The sequence below is a fragment of the Quercus suber genome, unplaced genomic scaffold (assembly GCF_002906115.3).
Source record: "Quercus suber isolate HL8 unplaced genomic scaffold, Cork oak 2.0 scaffold_592, whole genome shotgun sequence".
Taxonomy (NCBI): Eukaryota; Viridiplantae; Streptophyta; class Magnoliopsida; order Fagales; family Fagaceae; genus Quercus; species Quercus suber.
Window position 1 is genome coordinate 180,912 of NW_027070037.1, and position 18,605 is coordinate 199,516.

Consider the following 18,605-nt stretch of genomic DNA (forward strand, 5'->3'; position numbering starts at 1 on the left):
CATTTACTTTACCTAAGTAGTCTTGCCTAATAAATGAAGGATCTGTTTTTTCCCCTAATAAATAAAGACAGCTTTTTATTCATGAAGCCAACATGTTCTCTCCGCTCTTCTTCTCCACTTTTAACTTGTCATTTGTCAAAAACAAGCAAAAGCAACAATGAACAAGCAAAGAAAGAACTTAAATTGCACCATGCTCATACAGTCTACAAATATAAGAACATGACTATGAATTTTTGTTCTCGTTTTCACTTTAAAGTTCCCATCATCTGCAAGTCATGGTGAAAGTGAAACACTTTAATTTTTCTTTATTGGTGAGTGTTAAAAATAAAATAAAAATTACCAAAGCCCTCACTGTATTTGTAAACACAAAATTTCAAGTTTTATGAGCTAGTTTGGATGAGACGTGCTGTGTGAGGAGGTGGCTTGTAATGAATTATGAATATAATTGTCTTGTTTACATATATATCAGAAATTAATTTGGCACCATGTGTGGCATTGAAGGAAATGCAAGGTTTCAGAATGGGAGAATAAGAACTGAACTTAGATATAATCAATTTTGTGGATTAAGATATTAGGAAATTGTGAATTATATGACAACTATAATTCTAACACTTCTCATCACGTGTAAGATTAAACTCTCCTTTAATAAATGGAGTTGAATGTGGAATTTTTAAAATTATAAATGAGAATGATTGAACTCAAAACCTATTTTCTTTGATACCATGATAAGTTATATTTAATCAGTTAACCACAATTCTAATAAAACCACATTATAAGATTCTTTTGGTTCTTTTTTTTTTTTTTTTCATTATTCGTGTATTTGGGAATAGATTATTTGCATAGTATTTATTAAAAGATATAATTTTTATTTTTTAGTAACTTTTATATTAAATTTGTGACAAAAAGCTAAAATTTTGCTTATTTTAACATTTTTTTAAAAATAAAAATTAGATTATTGGAATAAAAATTGAAAAAAAAAAATCAAATAAGCAAGAGTGAAACACTCTTCTTTAAAAATGTAGATCTGACACTCGATGGATCCAAACCAGTAGATCTGACACTCATTTCAAGTCGGTTGCAAGTTATGATTTTCCCTACCCGAAGTGGTCGGATCAAGTCCAAGTCAGGCACAAACTCGACCCAGATCGACTTGTGGACAGCCATAGTGTGTTGAGGGAAGCATGCATTGATAGTAGTGTAGAACAACCTTAATAACAAAAGCAAAATTTTTGTTACAACTTGTTTTATAAGGTCTGATAAACTCCAATAATTATGCGTTCTTGTAATGAAAGATTAAAATCTATTATTATTCAAGAAAAAAATAACAGAAAAATTGAGTTTATCAACATAAATACATCATGTGAGACTGTCATGGTCATGGATTGCCTTCAAAAAGAAATTAATGCGCCTCCATCTCAATTGTCAACATCTCCCATGAAAAAAAAATCCGTTGTAGTATCTAGAATAATTTGAACTTTCCTCATTTTCCTTAAGTCTTATATATAATATATTACTCCTATTTATGTAGAAAGTTGAAACAACCTATTCATCTTTATATTCATCTTCATCATAGTTGAAGGGTAGTGGCACAGTCTTGAAAGCTCGGTACTTGCCAACATTGTTCAAATGTTCATTCTCCAATCTGAGCAATTGCGCATAAAAATTTAGGTTTATCACAAATATTAAAGAAGTTTTTGTACCAAAATGACTTATTAAAATCTTTGTTACCTAAATAAATTCCATATGCCACGACAAATGATCTCGAGGCCAGCTACAATGGCTTTTAAGGAATTTTTATGTAAGAAAGACACTTGGAAACCCAATACAGTTTGCATCCATGCAAACCTCATGTTAGGACATATATGTTTTAACTTGTTTAAGAACATATGTCACTTAGTTATGTAAATTGGCTAATCCTTTGACAAAACGCACTCTGCTTGTAATTGGGTAGTTCTAGGTGTTTTTAATACTTCAAGAAACAATGTTTCAAGGTCAAGTGTTGAAGTCATCAAGTCTGTCCAAGAAAAAGCAAGCTGAAGTGCAAAGTTTTTAAATCTCGACACCTCTCGATAGCTACCTCGACACCTGCTATCTGTCGAGAATTAAAAATTCATTATTCCAATCTGGTTTTCTTGGGATCCGTGAATATGTTTTTGGGCTTTCTTTTCTTCTAACCCTAAACATATAAAAGGATTATTTTAAGAGCCGTTTTGGTAGACACAAGTTGTATTATCATTGAACAATCTCTATTTATGCAAATTGTGCTCTACAGACAAGGTTCTTGACCTAGTTCATCTTCCATCAAGAAGTTGCTGTGTATTTGCACCGTAGGGTTTTGTAACCAAGCATCTTCCTGCTATTCATCACGTGGATGAACTGAAGAACTTTGCAGCCAACCATTCTTCCTCAAGTTGGTGTTCTGAAGTCGCATACTTAGATCCGCGCATTGGTTAGTCACGTACTTGGGAGTCGTGCATCAAAGGTGGAGACTGTCACTACAGATCAAGTCTAATTGGGTATTGGGATAAGCGTTCAACTGTAGGTTGGTAAGGTACTTGGGATTCCTTTCTTGTAACCGCTTGATTTGATAATAGTGGAGTTTCGGGAGTGGTGACCTGAAAATCACCCGGTGAGGTTTTTGCCATTAGGGTTTTCCCCATTCGTAAACAAATCACCGTGTCATTTATTTTTTCCGCTGCATATTTAGTATTTGGTAATTTGTTTGTGCTTCCACGTATTTGCATGTTAAATTGATTAATTAATAACTTGGCTAATTAATTAATTAATTAGGGTTAATCACAAGGGGTTATTCAGATTGTGACCAAACAAGTGGTATCAGAGCAGGCACACTCTGATTAGGGTTTAATCTTTGTTGTGTTGATCCATTGACCCCTGTTTGTCATGGATAGAGGACAATCTTTAATCATGCCTCATTTATTTGATGGCACTAACTATGCATACTGGAAAGTACGCATGAGAACTTTCTTGCAGTCTTTAGATGAAAAAGTGTAGCAAGCTATAGAGATTGGCTGGACTAAGCCAACAGAACAACCGGCCGAGTGGGATGATGCTAAGATCAAGGCGGCCAACTTCAACAGCAGAGCGCTGAATGCCCTTTTTAGCGCAGTCACCAATGAGGAGTTCAAGAAGATATCCTCAACTGAAACTGCTAAGGAGGCTAAATGGCCTCCAAAATTTTAAATAATTACTAAATAAAATTTATATATATATATATATATAACCTCATCCCCATTAAATTTATTATATATAATTACATTTTAAATATGTAATTTTTAATTTTTTCTAAAAATCTTTTTAAAAAAATTATATTTAAGAGTTACAATCCCATTAAAGATGAGAGTTGCAACTTGCATATACAAGATGAACACTTAGACTTTTTTTTTTTTGGAGAGAAAATGAACACGTAGACATAGTTATTCTAACAGTTATCTCAAAAATTAAAGACAGCAATAAAGACTTTTTTTAAATTCCCTCATAAAATGTTTGTTGATTAAAGATTAGATCATTGTCAAAAAAATAAAATAAAATAAAATAAAAAATAAGAAGAAGAAGAAGATAAGTTGAAGTTACTTTAAGTCTTTTTGTTAATCTTTTCTCATGTTTGTTGAAATTTAATAAGTATATATATGTTCATTTGAAGTATGCATGTGAGTTATGTTAGGACATATGCAATGATAGAAACATATGTCATTATTTTATGTAATTGGTTAATCTTTTGACAAAATGCACTTTACTTATAATTGGGTAAATCGAAGATGTGTTTAATGCTTCAAGAAACAAGATTTCAAGTTCAAGTGTTAAAGCCATGCAAGTCTGTCCAAGAAGTCAGAAAGTGTAGGATTTTAAAGCTCGACAGGTAGCATCTATCGAAGTTTAAAAGCTGCTAAAGCCGGTGGCTCGACAGCTAGCTCTATAGATGGCTATCTATCGAGTTTATGAAGTTCAGTTTTTCAAGCTGATTTTCATCCAACCCTTGAATGTATTTTTGGGGTTTCTTTTCTCACAACCCTAAACATATATAAGGATTATTTTAAGGACTGAAAAAAGTGACAACAGTTGCACAAGAGCACAATTCCACAAGTGTGAAAAAGAATGTGACCGAAAACCTAGTTTGCCCTAATTCTTGAAGAAGCTGCTGTGTTTGTACACCATAGGGTTTTGTGACAAAGCAACTTCATGATCTTCATCATGTGATGAACAGAAAAACTTTGCAACCAACATCCTTCTCTAGTTAGTGATCAAGTTGCGTACTAAAATCCGCACAATTAGTTAGTCACGTACTGGGAGCCATGCATTGAAAAGAGAGATTGTCATTACAGAACAAGTCCAATTGAGTATTGGGGTAAGGGTTCAACTGTAGGTTGATATAAGGTACTGCGATTCCTTTATTTGTAACCGTTTATTTTGATAATAGTGGCTTCTCGGGAGTGGTGATCTTAAAATCACCCAATGTGGTTTTGCTTTGTAGGTTTTCCCTATTTGTAAACAAATCACTATGTCAATTTATTTTTCACTGCATACTTTAGTTAATTGATGATTTGTTTGTGATACCACGTACAATTGCATGTTAATTTGATTAATTAATAAACTTGACTAATTAATTAATTTATTCATCACAATGGGTCAATACGTTTTTAACCTATCAAGTGGTATCAGAGCAGGCACACTCTAATTAGGGATAATCTTTGTTGTGTGATCCATTGACCCCTGTTTGTCATGGATAAAAGACAGTTTCTTATTATACTTCCTTTATTTGATGGCACTAACTATGCATACTAGAAAGTACGCATGAGAGTTTTCTTTCAGTCTCTAGATAAGAAAGTGTGGCAAGCTGTGGAGATAGGCTGGACTAAGCCTACGAAAGCGCCAGCCGATTGGGATGAATTGAATGCTCTTTGTGCTAAATTTTGGTGGGGACAAGTGGGGAATGAAAGAAAGATCCATTGGTAGGGACAAAGCTCACTAAAGTTTGTTGCTCAAGCTATCCCAACTTTCATTTCCCACTTGTCCCCACCAAAATTTAGCACAAAGAGCATTCAATTCATCACACAATTTCACAAGCAGCTGGAACACACCCATGGTATAAGTCGGGATAGTTTGAGCAACAGCCTTGATGAGTACTTCTTTTCCGACTTTTGACAACAAGCATCCTTTCTAACCCTGCGATTTCTTCCAAACCCTATCCTTCAAATAGGAAAAAGTCTAATACTTCGCCCTTCCTACTAGGGTAGGTAACCCTAAATATGTTTCAAATCGCTCCACCACCTTCACTTCAAGTACAGAAACAATCTTAGCTTTATGATTAGCTTGAGTATTGCTGCTAAAAAATACCAAAGATTTTTCTATATTAATACATTGGCTTGATGCATTAGCATATGTTCTCAGAACCTCATTAATTACCTCAACTTCCCCAATAGTAGCTCAGTAAAAAGAAGAGAGTCATCTGCAAACATTAAATTTGTAACAAATGGTGCCCTACTGTAAATAGAGACCCCTTTAATACGACCTTCCATTTCAACCCAAAGAAGCAGTGAATTGAACCCCTTTGCACACAATAAAAATAAGTATGGTGAAAGAGGATCACCTTGACGGATTCCCCTCGAATGTGTGATGTTCCCAAAGGGCTTCCCATTAATCAAAACAGAGAAAGAGGGAGTAGTCACACATCCCATTACCCAATTGATCCATACTGCTAGGAACCCCAACTTGGCCATAATACCCTTCAAGAATGGCCACTCCACCCTATCATACGCCTTACTGATATTATGCTTCAAAGTAAGAGAGCCTTTTTTTGTCTTTCTTCCTAGAGTGCATAGTGTGTAGTAACCCATATGCCACCAACACACTATCAGTTATGAGCCTGTATGAAACAAAAGCACTCTGAGTAGTTGAGATGACACTTGGGAGGATTTGCTTCAACCTGTTAGCCAATACCTTTGAAATAATTTTGTAAATGACATTACATAGGCTAATAGGTCAAAAATCAAACACTTTTCAGGTTGCTTTACTTTAGGGATCAATACGATATTAGTATTGTTAATATCAGGTGCCATAAAAACCCAAATGCAAATAATCCATAACAGCAACAATAACATTGTTTAAATACATTGTTATATTGAATTTAATTGTCCTTAAAAAAAATTACATCGTTTGTGTCTTATTGGTCAATATAATCATATGTTTAAATTTTAATTGGATTATTATCTTCTAATATGCTGTACCTAACTAGTCTCTGCCAATAAATAAACAAGCTGTTTTTTCACCCTAATAAATGAAAACAGCTTTTTATTTACGAAGCAAACATATATATATGTTCTCTCCCTTCTTCTTCTCCACTTGTGACTTGTTATTGTCAAAACAAGCAAAGCAACAATTAACAAGCAATGAAAGAACTTAAATTGCACCATGCTCGTACAGTGTCAGAAAATATAAGAACATGACTAAGAATCTTTGTACCCGTTTTCACTTTAAAGTTTCCATCATCAGCAAGTCGTGGTAAAACACTTTAATTTTCCTTTATTGGTGAGTGTAAAAATTCGAATAAATAAAAAATTTCCAAAGCCTTCAATGTATTTATAAACACAAAATTTCATAATGGGAAAATAAGATTTGTAGACGATATTTTCAACATTGTGGACTGGATGTTAGGACAAGCGCTAGCTTAAACTCTTCCTTAATAAATAAGGATGAATGTGTGAAATTTTAAATGAGAAGCAGAGTGAAGAATTGAACTCCAAACCCGTTTTATCTGATAATATGATAAACTGTATTTAATTACCTAATTATAATTCTAACAAAACCACAATTTAAGATTCTTTGTTTTTTCCGTTACTCATGTGTTTGAGAATAGATTATCAGCTGTTTATCAAAATATATACTTTTTAGTAAAGTTTATGCTAAATGTGCAATACAAGGCTAAAAGCTGTCTTATTTTAACATATGTTTAAAAAAAAATTAAAATTAGAATATCCGAAAAAAAAAATAAAAATAAAAAAAAGAGCCAAAAAGCAACAATCAAATAAGCCCAAGCAATCTACTTCAACGAAGATGTTGTCCGCTAATGTCCAAGTGCAGTTTTAGTGACCAAGCTTTTCTTTTACACACGTTAGTCAATTCCCTCCTATCATTTTACTTTACTATGTCCACGGTTTGTCTGCTAGTGAGTGGTGTCCAAAGTCTGGTACTCGTTACCTACCAACTTTTCTTGTACGGAGTTTAACCGAGACTTGTTTTCTTGGTCAGTTTCAATGGACATGTTGGATTATTCTAACGTATCCAATCAAGTGAATTTCTTTTATCATTAATTAGACTTAACAAAACTGGACCTAATTTGAAAATTCAACCTATATCTCAAGGAAAAAGAAAATACCCAATATGAATTTGAAATTTTTGGCTTTGTGAAAAAATAGGGTCGACCTATGACTTGATACATTTTTTTAAAAAATAATTAAAATTCAGCCTTGAAATATTATTAAATTTATTTATGAAGAAGAAAGTGAACATAAAAAAAAATAAAAAAAATAATAAAAAAAAAAAAATGGTAAATGATTTCACAAATAGCTTGCTTCCAATGTAAAAGGGCGCATCAAAAAGAAGATGCCCACTATTATTGTTGATGATGTACTTTTGAGTTATTGTAAATATATCATGGTATGTAACCTATAAAAGTTTGATTTAGAATTGACACATTCTTTCACAAAAATGTGTTTTAGGCCATGTTTGTTTCAACAAAATTTGATTTTCTGAAAATAGATGAATAAAAAAAATTAAAGAAAAATACTGCATTTGCAGATGTTAATTTGGAGCAACTGGAATTATTGGTCAATTGGAAATTTTTTCTGATATGTTTACAGTAAAATAAAAGGACTTCTAGCAAAAAATATTTTACACTTTCATTTGCAGTCCTTTCATTTTCTGCCCCCATCCAAAACTCATCAACCGAACCTCTACCCCTCCCCCACTCCCACTGTTGACCACCTAACCACCACCCCCACTAACGTCCTCAATTGCCAACCATTGCTGCCTACCATTGATCTATTTTTTTAAATCTAAATTTCTTTTTTTATTTTTCTACATATGCTTGGGAGATGAGAAAATGTGGAAAAGTAGTAGAAAATATGTTTTCGATAGCATTTTCAGGAACGCAAAAAAACACTTGAAAATATTTTCCAGAGTATTTCAAGAACGCAACAAAACATTTAAAATATTTTCTTTTTCAAAAGATATTTTCACCCATCGAACCAAACACAACCTTAATTGCATATCTTCAAATTATGTGAGATTTCCAGGTTTCTATCTATTGATATGATGATGAAATGCTTTGGAAACTAATATTTCATCAAGGCTCATACTCATCTAGATAAAGAATATCCATGAACCAGTGTCAGCAAAATTGTAACGAGAAATAAACAACTTTATAGCCCATTGTTTTAACTTTCATAGAATTCAATGGCAAAACAAAATTCAAGAATGAGATTTCATAAATTCTAACAGTAAAGTGCATGCATTATAATTGTAAGTTGTAACCACATACAAACAAAATTGTCTAACATAAATCAATTGGGACAAGTATAATTTTGTTTAGCAATACTAGAATTTGTCTTATTTTAGTACTATAGAATAAGTTGATTTATTGATTTGAGGCTGAGTTTTTTTTTTTTTTAAATGTGTGAATTTAAATTAATGCATATTACATGTTTTATTTTATATATATATATATATATATACACATCATGTGAAAAAATAAATAAAAATTGGGTAGTTCTAGGTGTTTTTAATACTTCAAGAAACAATGTTTCAAGGTCAAGTGTTGAAGTCATCAAGTCTGTCCAAGAAAAAGCAAGCTGAAGTGCAAAGTTTTTAAAGCTCGACACCTCTCGATAGCTACCTCGACACCTGCTATCTGTCGAGAATTAAAAATTCAGAATTCCAATCTGATTTTCTTGGGATCCGTGAATATGTTTTTGGGCTTTCTTTTCTTCTAACCCTAAACATATAAAAGGATTATTTTAAGAGCCGTTTTGGTAGACACAAGTTGTATTATCACTGAGCAATCTCTGTTTATGCAAATTGTGCTCTACAGACAAGGTTCTTGACCTAGTTCATCTTCCATCAAGAAGTTGCTGTGTATTTGCACCGTAGGGTTTTGTAACCAAGCATCTTCCTGTTATTCATCACGTGGATGAACTGAAGAACTTTGCAGCCAACCATTCTTCCTCAAGTTGGTGTTCTGAAGTCGCATACTTGGATCCGCGCATTGGTTAGTCACGTACTTGGGAGTCGTGCATCAAAGGTGGAGACTGTCACTACAGATCAAGTCCAATTGGGTATTGGGGTAATGGTTCAACTGTAGGTTGGTAAGGTACTTGGGATTCCTTTCTTGTAACCGCTTGATTTGATAATAGTGGAGTTTCGGGAGTGGTGACCTGAAAATCACCCGGTGGGGTTTTTGCCATTAGGGTTTTCCCCATTCGTAAACAAATCACCGTGTCATTTTTTTTTTCTGCTGCATATTTAGTATTTGGTGATTTGTTTGTGCTTCCACGTATTTGCATGTTAAATTGATTAATTAATAACTTGGCTAATTAATTAATTAATTAGGGTTAATCACAATGGGTCATTCAGATTGTGACCTAACACCTCAACAACACATTCAACACCTGCATGGTCATGAAGTTAAAATTAGTAGTGTTACTGTGTTAGATGTTGATAAAAGCTAAGAAGCCTGCACATGGAGTCATGGACACTGACACAGACATGAGACAGATGGGGTTGAGATAGTTTATGATTAACATAGATATTTGAGCATATTTATGTTTATTTTAAGTTTTTAAAATAAATTATATCTATCAAAAGCTATGTAGATGCTACAGTTATTTTTTCTCTTACCATTGCTCCAAAATATACACTTTTGTGAGGGACTAAGAGCTTGTCTCTCAACCAGAGGTTCTTAGATCGACGTTGAAGAAGCCCCCAATCTACAACAAGGTCCCAGTATGTAGCAACAATTGCTGCAATGGCTCAGAAAATCCCGGCTAATGTTTTCCAACCCATTCCCTTATCAAGATCATAAGCAGTCCTCAAGATAACAGCCACAATAGTCAGAAAATATTTAATGCCATTATATCCTTGCATAGGATCTCTCTCTTCATATAGGCGCCTGAGGCACTGAAAAAACAAATGAAAGAAAATTAAGTATGTCCATCAAGCAATTATCATTCAATTTGTGGTAGCAGATGAAGAAGAGCAAACAAAAGGAAATTAAGTACGCCCACAAAAAGTTTTCATAAATTTTTTCACAACTTTCTTAGATGTTGAGTTATAATCGGTGTAACATCATTTTTACATTACTTCACCAATGAAACCACTTTTACATACACCAATTCCAATATGATACCATTACAGTTGTGAATTTTTTTGTCCCTAAACTTATAAGAAGAAGAAATGTTAAGGTTCGTACCTGAAGGAGTCGAGACCAGTATGGAATTACAGCAACAATGAAATAGAAAGTTTTGTATACATCGTCGCAAGTGTGATGTCTGTGCTTGAAGTCTCCCCAACCATAGTAGCAAATGTAGAACTCAAAACTTCTCAAGGCTTCCACCTGCAACAGATGTAAGAATAAAATGATCAATATCATGGACTTCTGGATAGACAAGAGATGAGTAAAGCTGTTAAATTTTTTACTAAAAATGGTTTCCAAACTGCTGAACAATGAATATGATTGGTGCTAAATTAATAATATTGTATATCAATTTCTTTTTTATTATTATTTTCTTTTCTTTTTTCAAAAGTTAACACATCAGTTTATAAGGATTATTATTTTCTTTTTATTCTTAGGTAATTGATAAACAACATTCAACAATTTACCAACCTGGCTAGTGAGCTGATCAGCCAAGAAGAAAACTGGAAGCGTCACCTGTAGTAGAAAGAAATTCACAATGTTCATACTTCATACAAACCACCCCAGTTCAACTTACTAATCTTATGCATTACTTTTTCTTGACCAATATATACCTTGTACAAAGGAGCAAGAATACAGTGAAAGAGACATGTAAGGAAGAAGAAACGACTTGAACGATACATGATGTTAAATGGGCAGAATAATATGATGAGTACAAGCTGCAGAAAAAGAGAGGAATCACAGGATTAGGTTCTGCCTATATATTCAGAGGTTAAATGAGGAAATCATCAATTAAGTTTGATAATTCTTACAAAAACCAAGTTCCGAGGCAGAAGTTCGGTGTATGTTCCGTAATCTTTTGTATTTGGATCCATCTCCATGTCAAGGTTTAAGAGCACACTGGCTAGTGCTAACACTGCAAGACCAAAACTGAGGAGGAGAATTTCTTGATACCCCAACTCGGTTCCTTGCTTGAATCCAAATATGAAGGAATAATTGACCCGGTATCGTCTCCAGAAGAATATATTGGCAGCATACATAATCATGTGTAGAACCATATAGCCAAACAAGCTGCAAGGAGTTCAACATGTGAAACAAAAGAGTTATAGATCCCTATTGTTGGAAATGGAAGTCATGTTAATTTGAATCTATTTTTATTCAGCTAGAACGACTTAATACTAGAATGTCTTGTTTGTTTTGTTAAGTTAGAATAATGATTAAATTCATCACTTTCTATTTGTTTAAGCTTTTGGATAAATGATACTTTGTGCTCGTTTGTTTTAGCTTTTAAAAGCTAAAACGCGCTTTTTTTAACCAAAAAAATAAAATCTGTGTTTGGTAAGTTTTTAAGAGTTACTTTTACTAAAAAGCTGCATTTTCATTTTTGAAGAAAAAGCCTAAATTGCGAAAGCAACAAAGAGCTTCATTGCAAAAAAGCGTTGAAGTGCATTTCATGTTACCATTGGAAGTTGCGCAAATTTCCCAAATTGCCCATTAGTTTTTCTTAAAAACCCAATTTTATCCTTTTTGTTTATAACACAATTTTACAAAGGAACCCAATAATGAAATTGTAACCAAAAAAAAAAACCGATCTGGCCCAATTCTACCGCATGTCGTTGGCAGTGGGGAAGAGATCAAGCAGCGGTAGGGAGGAAGACAGGCAGTGATGAAGGCAGAGCAAATCAGCAAACGACGGAAGCGAAAGGTGGAGGCGAAAGACGCAGACGATGGAGGTGAAAGACACAGATGACGGAGGCGAAAGACCCATCTCTCTATCTTTGTTTGATGAGAATCAAATGATGTGGTTGTGTGTGACCTTTAAGTTTGTGTGTTTTGATGGGATAGAGTGAAAGACACTTGCAGATGAAAGTGGTAAGAGAAAAGGGAGAAAGGAAAAATGAAAATAAAAAATAAAAAATAAAAAAGAAAGAGGAAGAAAGAGAGCTCTGTAGAATGTTCCGGAGTTTGGAGGAAGTGGTAGGGAAAAAAGAGGAAAGAAAGAAAAAAGAAAAGAGTAAGGGTACATGCTTGGAGGAGAAAAAAAGAGGGGAAAAAAAAGAAGAAGGAAATATGGATGAAAAAAAAATAAGGGAAAAATAAAATAAAAAATAAGAAATTAAAATTGAGAAATGTTATCACAATATTTTCACAATAAATCTTAAGTGGTATTATTAGCTAATATTGGTGAGAGAAAAATAATTTTTTTAGAAAGAGAAAAAAATAATTTTAATAGTAGTTCAAATTAAAATCAATATCAATTTATCACAAATGATTTTTTGTGAAAGTGTTGTAAAAATATTATGATATAGTTTTTAGAAATGAATGAAGAAAAATTGATTTAAGTATTATGAAATAGTTGATTTAAGTATGAAATAAACTCTTTTATACATATATTGTCATTTTTGGTAATTTACCACTCAAACCACCACTTTTATAAATGCTAGTCAAACACTCAGCTTTTTCAAAAAACACTTTTTAACAGTTTTTACCAAACACTAAAGCTTTTTCAAAAAGCCTAGTTTCATACCGCACTTTTTAAAACCTTCATTTTTTTTAAAAGTACAATGCAATATCAAAAAGCTGAACCAAACTCACTCTTTGTCTTAGTATTAGAGTAGAAAATCCTAGAAAATTCAATTTACGAAGAAATATACCTGTAAAGGGGAACATGTTATCCATGTACTTCGCTGCCTCTGTTGACTCTGGCTTATGCATGATATTGCGTGCGCGAATAATTATAATAAGGGCTAAAATCAGAGCTACTGTGCAACCAGCAAAAAAACCTGAAGTTTTTGCAAATACCAAATTCGAGAGAAAGAAATTGATATCAGAATTGGTCCCAATTCACTGTTAAGAAGTCTAATTCATCCTAATAAAAGATCTTACCAGTGGAAAATGTTGTCCTATGTCTTTCCCTCATTGAATTGGGTCTTAAGATTTTCATGCCTTTGGTGTGGTTAGAATTAGAGAAATGTTTGATGAATGTAGCTTCAACCCTTTCCATAAGTTTGGTAATCTGAAATGGCAAATGGAATATCAGATTAGAAGGAAAGCACTTGACATTAGCAACCCTTTTATAAGCAAAGCCTAAAGGTTAAGTAGTTTTGAGAATGAATGATCGGGTCTTCCCCTTCTTTCTTGCATTTTGCTAATGAATAGAGAAATTTTACCTCATCAGAGCTGCCAAGGGGGGAGTTATCCACCATTTTCATGTAAGATTTTGATGCATTCCTTGAAGTGATCTGCAATGTTAAGCTCAAAACGTAAGAATCAAAATCAATGTCCAAACCTTGGGAATAAGAGCAGAGTCTATTTGCTAGCAGTTTTTTTTTAGTATCTAAACATATTTTTTTATGTACAGTTTTTTTCTAAATACAATTATACTTGAACCAACTTTTCGACAATAAGCAAATCAACAAAGTTCTCATTCTCTTCCAAATGCACGCTATAGACAATTTTTTTTTTTTTTTTTTTTTTTTTATTCAAGAACGATATTTTCTTTAACATGTAATTCTTCCTTTAACGGTGGAATATTTGGCTCTTCAAAATAATTCAAGTATGAACTTCTTGGCCAATAATAATCTTGTATTGTATACAACAAGATTTCTTCACAATCCAAAGGATAAAATTTGATAGCAAGCATCTTTTTCATCCTTGGCCATGATTGAATTTTGTCTTTACCTTGTCGGATTCTATCAGATTGTACTCGTTCCCACCAACATAAGGCATACTTACTAAGTTTATACAAAGTAAGTCCAACTTTTCTCTCATAACAAATATTCTCATAGTCAAATAAATCCTCTAGATCAAGCAATCAATCAAGAAAATCTTCTTTTAAAAAATAACCATTAAAACTTGCAATTCTCTTATAAGGTCTATATGAAATTTGCTTACTAATAGGTTGCCCGTGAGTTATGTCTCCGCTGCAGTTATCCCTATTGTTTCCATTCTTCAACGGCATCATCCTAGCATAGATTTGTGAGTGCTTGTTGTACGTCACATAATACTTGCTAAGTTATTCATCGTTATTGTGGTGGTGGTTACCGTCTCACCAATTAGCAATCAGACCAGGGTAAGTCAAGGCTCTGATACTAACTGATGTCGCGGAAGCCTGAAGAGAAGCACACACGATGCTCTCTTTGATGGACAGAAACTAAACTGTTAGTTCTTGGGTAGTAAACCTCGAATCCATAAGGGGTTCTTTGAATCCACAAGGTGATAGGTCTAGAATCCACTAAAGAACACAAAAGACACAATTCTAAATTTTTATTGATAATAAACTATGAAAAACGATTACAAACTTAGGGGCCTATTTAAGGACTCCTTAAAACTTGACAAACAATAAAATATAATTTAAAATAACTCCTAATTGATACCTAACCATAACAGGAATCAAATTTGACCAAAAAACCATTAAATGCACCTAAAAATAAGGAAATAAATCACCTAAACCTAAAATAACATTTTTTTACATAAAAATACCAAAAATAATAAATTACAATAATTAAATAGTAAATTGTGTCCTACATCAATGAGGGGTTGGAAGTAGTTCAAACCCCTCCAAACAAGGTATTTAAATTACTCATTCCCTTTACTCTACTCTCCCTCCTTCCCCCAACATCCAAACATAGCATAAAGGTTAAGTAATTTTGAGAATGAATGATCTGGTCTCCCCCTTCTTTCTTGCATTTTGCTAATGAATAGAGAAATTTTACCTCATCAGAGTTGCCAAGGGGGGAGTTATCCACCATTTTCATGTAAGATTTTGATGCATTCCTTGAAGTGATCTGCAATGTTAAGCTCAGAACATAAGAACCAAAATCAATGTCCAAACCTTGGGAATAAGAGCAGAGTCTATTTGCTAGCAGTGTTTTTTTTTAGTATCTAAACATATTTTTTTATGTACAGTTTTTTTTAAATACAAATATACTTGAACCAACTTTTCAGCAATAAGCAAATCAACAAAATTCTCATTCTCTTCCAAATGCACGCTATATACAATTTTTTTTTTTTTTTTGGGAGGGAAAATACCTTATCATATTTCTTCATGATCTTTGAAAATGCCAGAATATTCAAGAAGCTGTATCATTCAAAGCAAATTGATTTATTGCATTCATTTGAAAGAAAGACATGCAAATTAATACAACCAAATTTAATAATAAACTACCTTATAGTACCTATAGTTCTTTAGAGGCCTAAGCTTTTGATAAAATTCAACAAAAGCTCGCTTAAGTTGATCATCAACTTTCCTCAAATTTTCCCTGGTAAAATTCAGCTCGGTATGCAGAGGGTGTTTGAGTAAGCCCTTAATGGTTGAACGAGGAGTCTCTTGAGTGTTGTTCATTTTCACATGACTAAGTATTTCAAGAGGAGCTGGTCTAGTTCCCTTCATGTTCTTTAGCCTCTGTTCATGAACCATTTGGTTTACAATTTCATTTTCTTTGTCATCTTTGTCATCACTTGATTCATCTGATGATGGTCCATGGCTGCTCGGACCCTCTTCAATCACATCCATGGACATGGGAACTCTTCCTGATCATGGAGCATTTGATTTAGTTATTTCAGAGTTCTACTAATTGATATCATTTTGCAAACGCTTTGATATTTTTGGACTTCTTATGAATATGAAACTAGTGAAGCATGGTCATAAAAAGCCACTATTTTAGTAAAATAAGTTCACACTACAAACACGTTGCATATCTAACCAAAAACACTGTCCCAAAGTGATATTACAGTTGCTACAACTTCTATTATATAAACCGTATAAATTGATTTACTAATATACTTTTTTTATAATTCGATAATTACAATAATGAGAAGAGAGATTCGAACCCGTTCTCCTCATAAAGAAAAGTGCCATGAAGCTGCAAGGCTCTTGGTGATGCATCATTTTTTTAATACAAAATAAATAAATAAAAGAAATTTAGAGATTTATTTTGTGTTATTGATCTGGGCACCAATGAAGTCCATTGTTAGTTTAATTTGTAAGCTTATTACGGTAATATTGGTAATAATTTTAGCATTTTTCAACAAGTGTAACACTAGCAGTTAACAACAGTATGAAAAGGCTTCCAAAAAAAAATTATGAATATAAAGCTTCAAAAACTTACTGCTCGTTCTGGCTCCTTTTGGTGTAGAAGCAGCCAATGCAGCTGCTGAAACAGCAACATCAGAAGCAAGACGAGTCATCTCTACAGACCTATCAAACCACCCTTGAGGATTCTCCACTTTGATCCTAAAAGAAATCAAAGCATCCATTTGTTTGTTCAACATAGCTGCTTCCTTCATCACCTCCTCCACTTTAGCCTCGTAAAACTTGTTCACTTTATTGAATTCATTGTCAAGTCTCCTAAAGTAAACCAATTCATATTCTCCAACTTCATCGGAGGACATGCCAAACGTAGTTTGATAACTTTGTGAGCCACTATGGTTCACAGAATTTACAAGAATGGCTTGACTTTCGATGTCATCAGAAGCTGGTGATGGGCTTGTGGATTGGTTGTATCTTTGTGTTAAGCCACTAAAAGCTCTATGAAGTGTGAGCTTTCGTTTAAGGCCAGCTGGGGTTGCTGGTGGCTTGATTCTTTGCTTGAATTGAAGCGTTGGATTTCTTTCAAAAGAGATTTAAGTTGATTGTAATCCATGTATGCTTTGCCATTCAGGCACCATTTGTGCTGTGAATTCCTTCCCAAATTTCATGGGTTTTGTGTCTTTTATGAGATATATTAAGTGCTCCTGATGATGTAACTATCTTCCTATATATATACATGTTGAGGACCATAGTATTAGTTCATGTTTTGTTCGTGGAAGATTCATAAGGAAAATTCAAATGAACAGGTATATATCTTCCACGTGTTGGGTAGGTCTATTTCTTCATGTCGGAGAAAGGTACATCCCAACATGTATATGTGGGCTTTAACGTTAAGAAAAAAAAAATAGATTCCTTACCTTTTTCTCAAAAAAAAAAAAAAAAAAAAAAAAATAGATTAAGAGAGTGTTTGGTAGTATGATGGGCTTGTGGATTGGTTGTATCTTTGTGTTAAGCCACTAAAAGCTCTATAAGTGTGAGCTTTCGTTTAAGGCCAGCTGGGGTTGCTGGTGGCTTGGTTCTTTGCTTGAATTGAAGCGTTGGATTTCTTTCAAAAGGGATTTAAGTTGATTGTAATCCATGTATGCTTTGCCATTCAGGCACCATTTGTGCTGTGAATTCCTTCCCAAATTTCATGGTTTTGTGTCTTTTATTGCAGCACCAAACAACAGTGAGCTATAGTTTTCTTAGGGAGTGTAAGAGAACACCTTTGATGTAAGTACTATCTCTCTCTCTCTCTCTGTATCTATTTATATACACACACATGTTGAGGACAATCCCTGTAGGCTGGATCTTATGTTTCTTCGTGAAAAATTCATGCAGTAAAATTTCTAATGAATAGCGAGCAGACGTGTTAGCCAGGGGTTGTAGCTAGATATTTTTGGTTGGGGGGCCGAGGTAATATTATCATATTGATTTGCAATTCAAAAAAAATACAAAGTCTGACATATATACATATATACATGTCTTCTTGCATTAGTTTTAGAAAAAAACATTAAATTTAATCAAAATTAGACTACATTTATAAGAAATTATATTTATAGAAATTAAATATAACAAAGTCACTATAAGCAACCATAAAATAAATAGCAATTAAATTCAACCAAATTAGACTACTATGGTCAAAAATAAATTCAAAATCAATTTCATTCATCCCAACTAAATTCAAAATCAATTTCATTCCCACTAGTAGTTTAATATATATTGTACCCTCATAGTCTCTCTTCTCTCTGATGATAATTCCCACACCAGTACAACATAGATCTTGAATAGCTATGGGATATGGTCTCACTGAAGAAAAAAAAATGTGAGATATGGCTGACAAGTCTTAGAAAAGAAGAAGAAAAGTCAAAAAGATGAAAAGTAAGAATTTGAGGTGGGGCATTTTTATGGCTACGTATTGGAGGAGGGGCCAAATTTTTCTCATGGAGGGGCCAGCTCTTAAATGAGAGAGTGTGAGATCTATTTGTTCAAATTTGGGGGCCATGGCCCATGCATAACGTGCCTCCGCCACTATTGGCTAAGGTTCTTCTACGGGTACGTGACAGAGACTACATGTATACGGGACACGAAAAGTTTGATGAGCTGTTGTAC

General features: G+C 33.5%; 1 pseudogene; it reads right to left on the reverse strand.

The window, feature by feature from the left end:
- Positions 1-1,542: 1,542 nt before the first annotated feature.
- Positions 1,543-17,122, reverse strand: LOC112015452 (phosphate transporter PHO1 homolog 3-like; annotated as a pseudogene).
- Between the last annotated feature and the right edge of the window lie 1,483 nt (positions 17,123-18,605).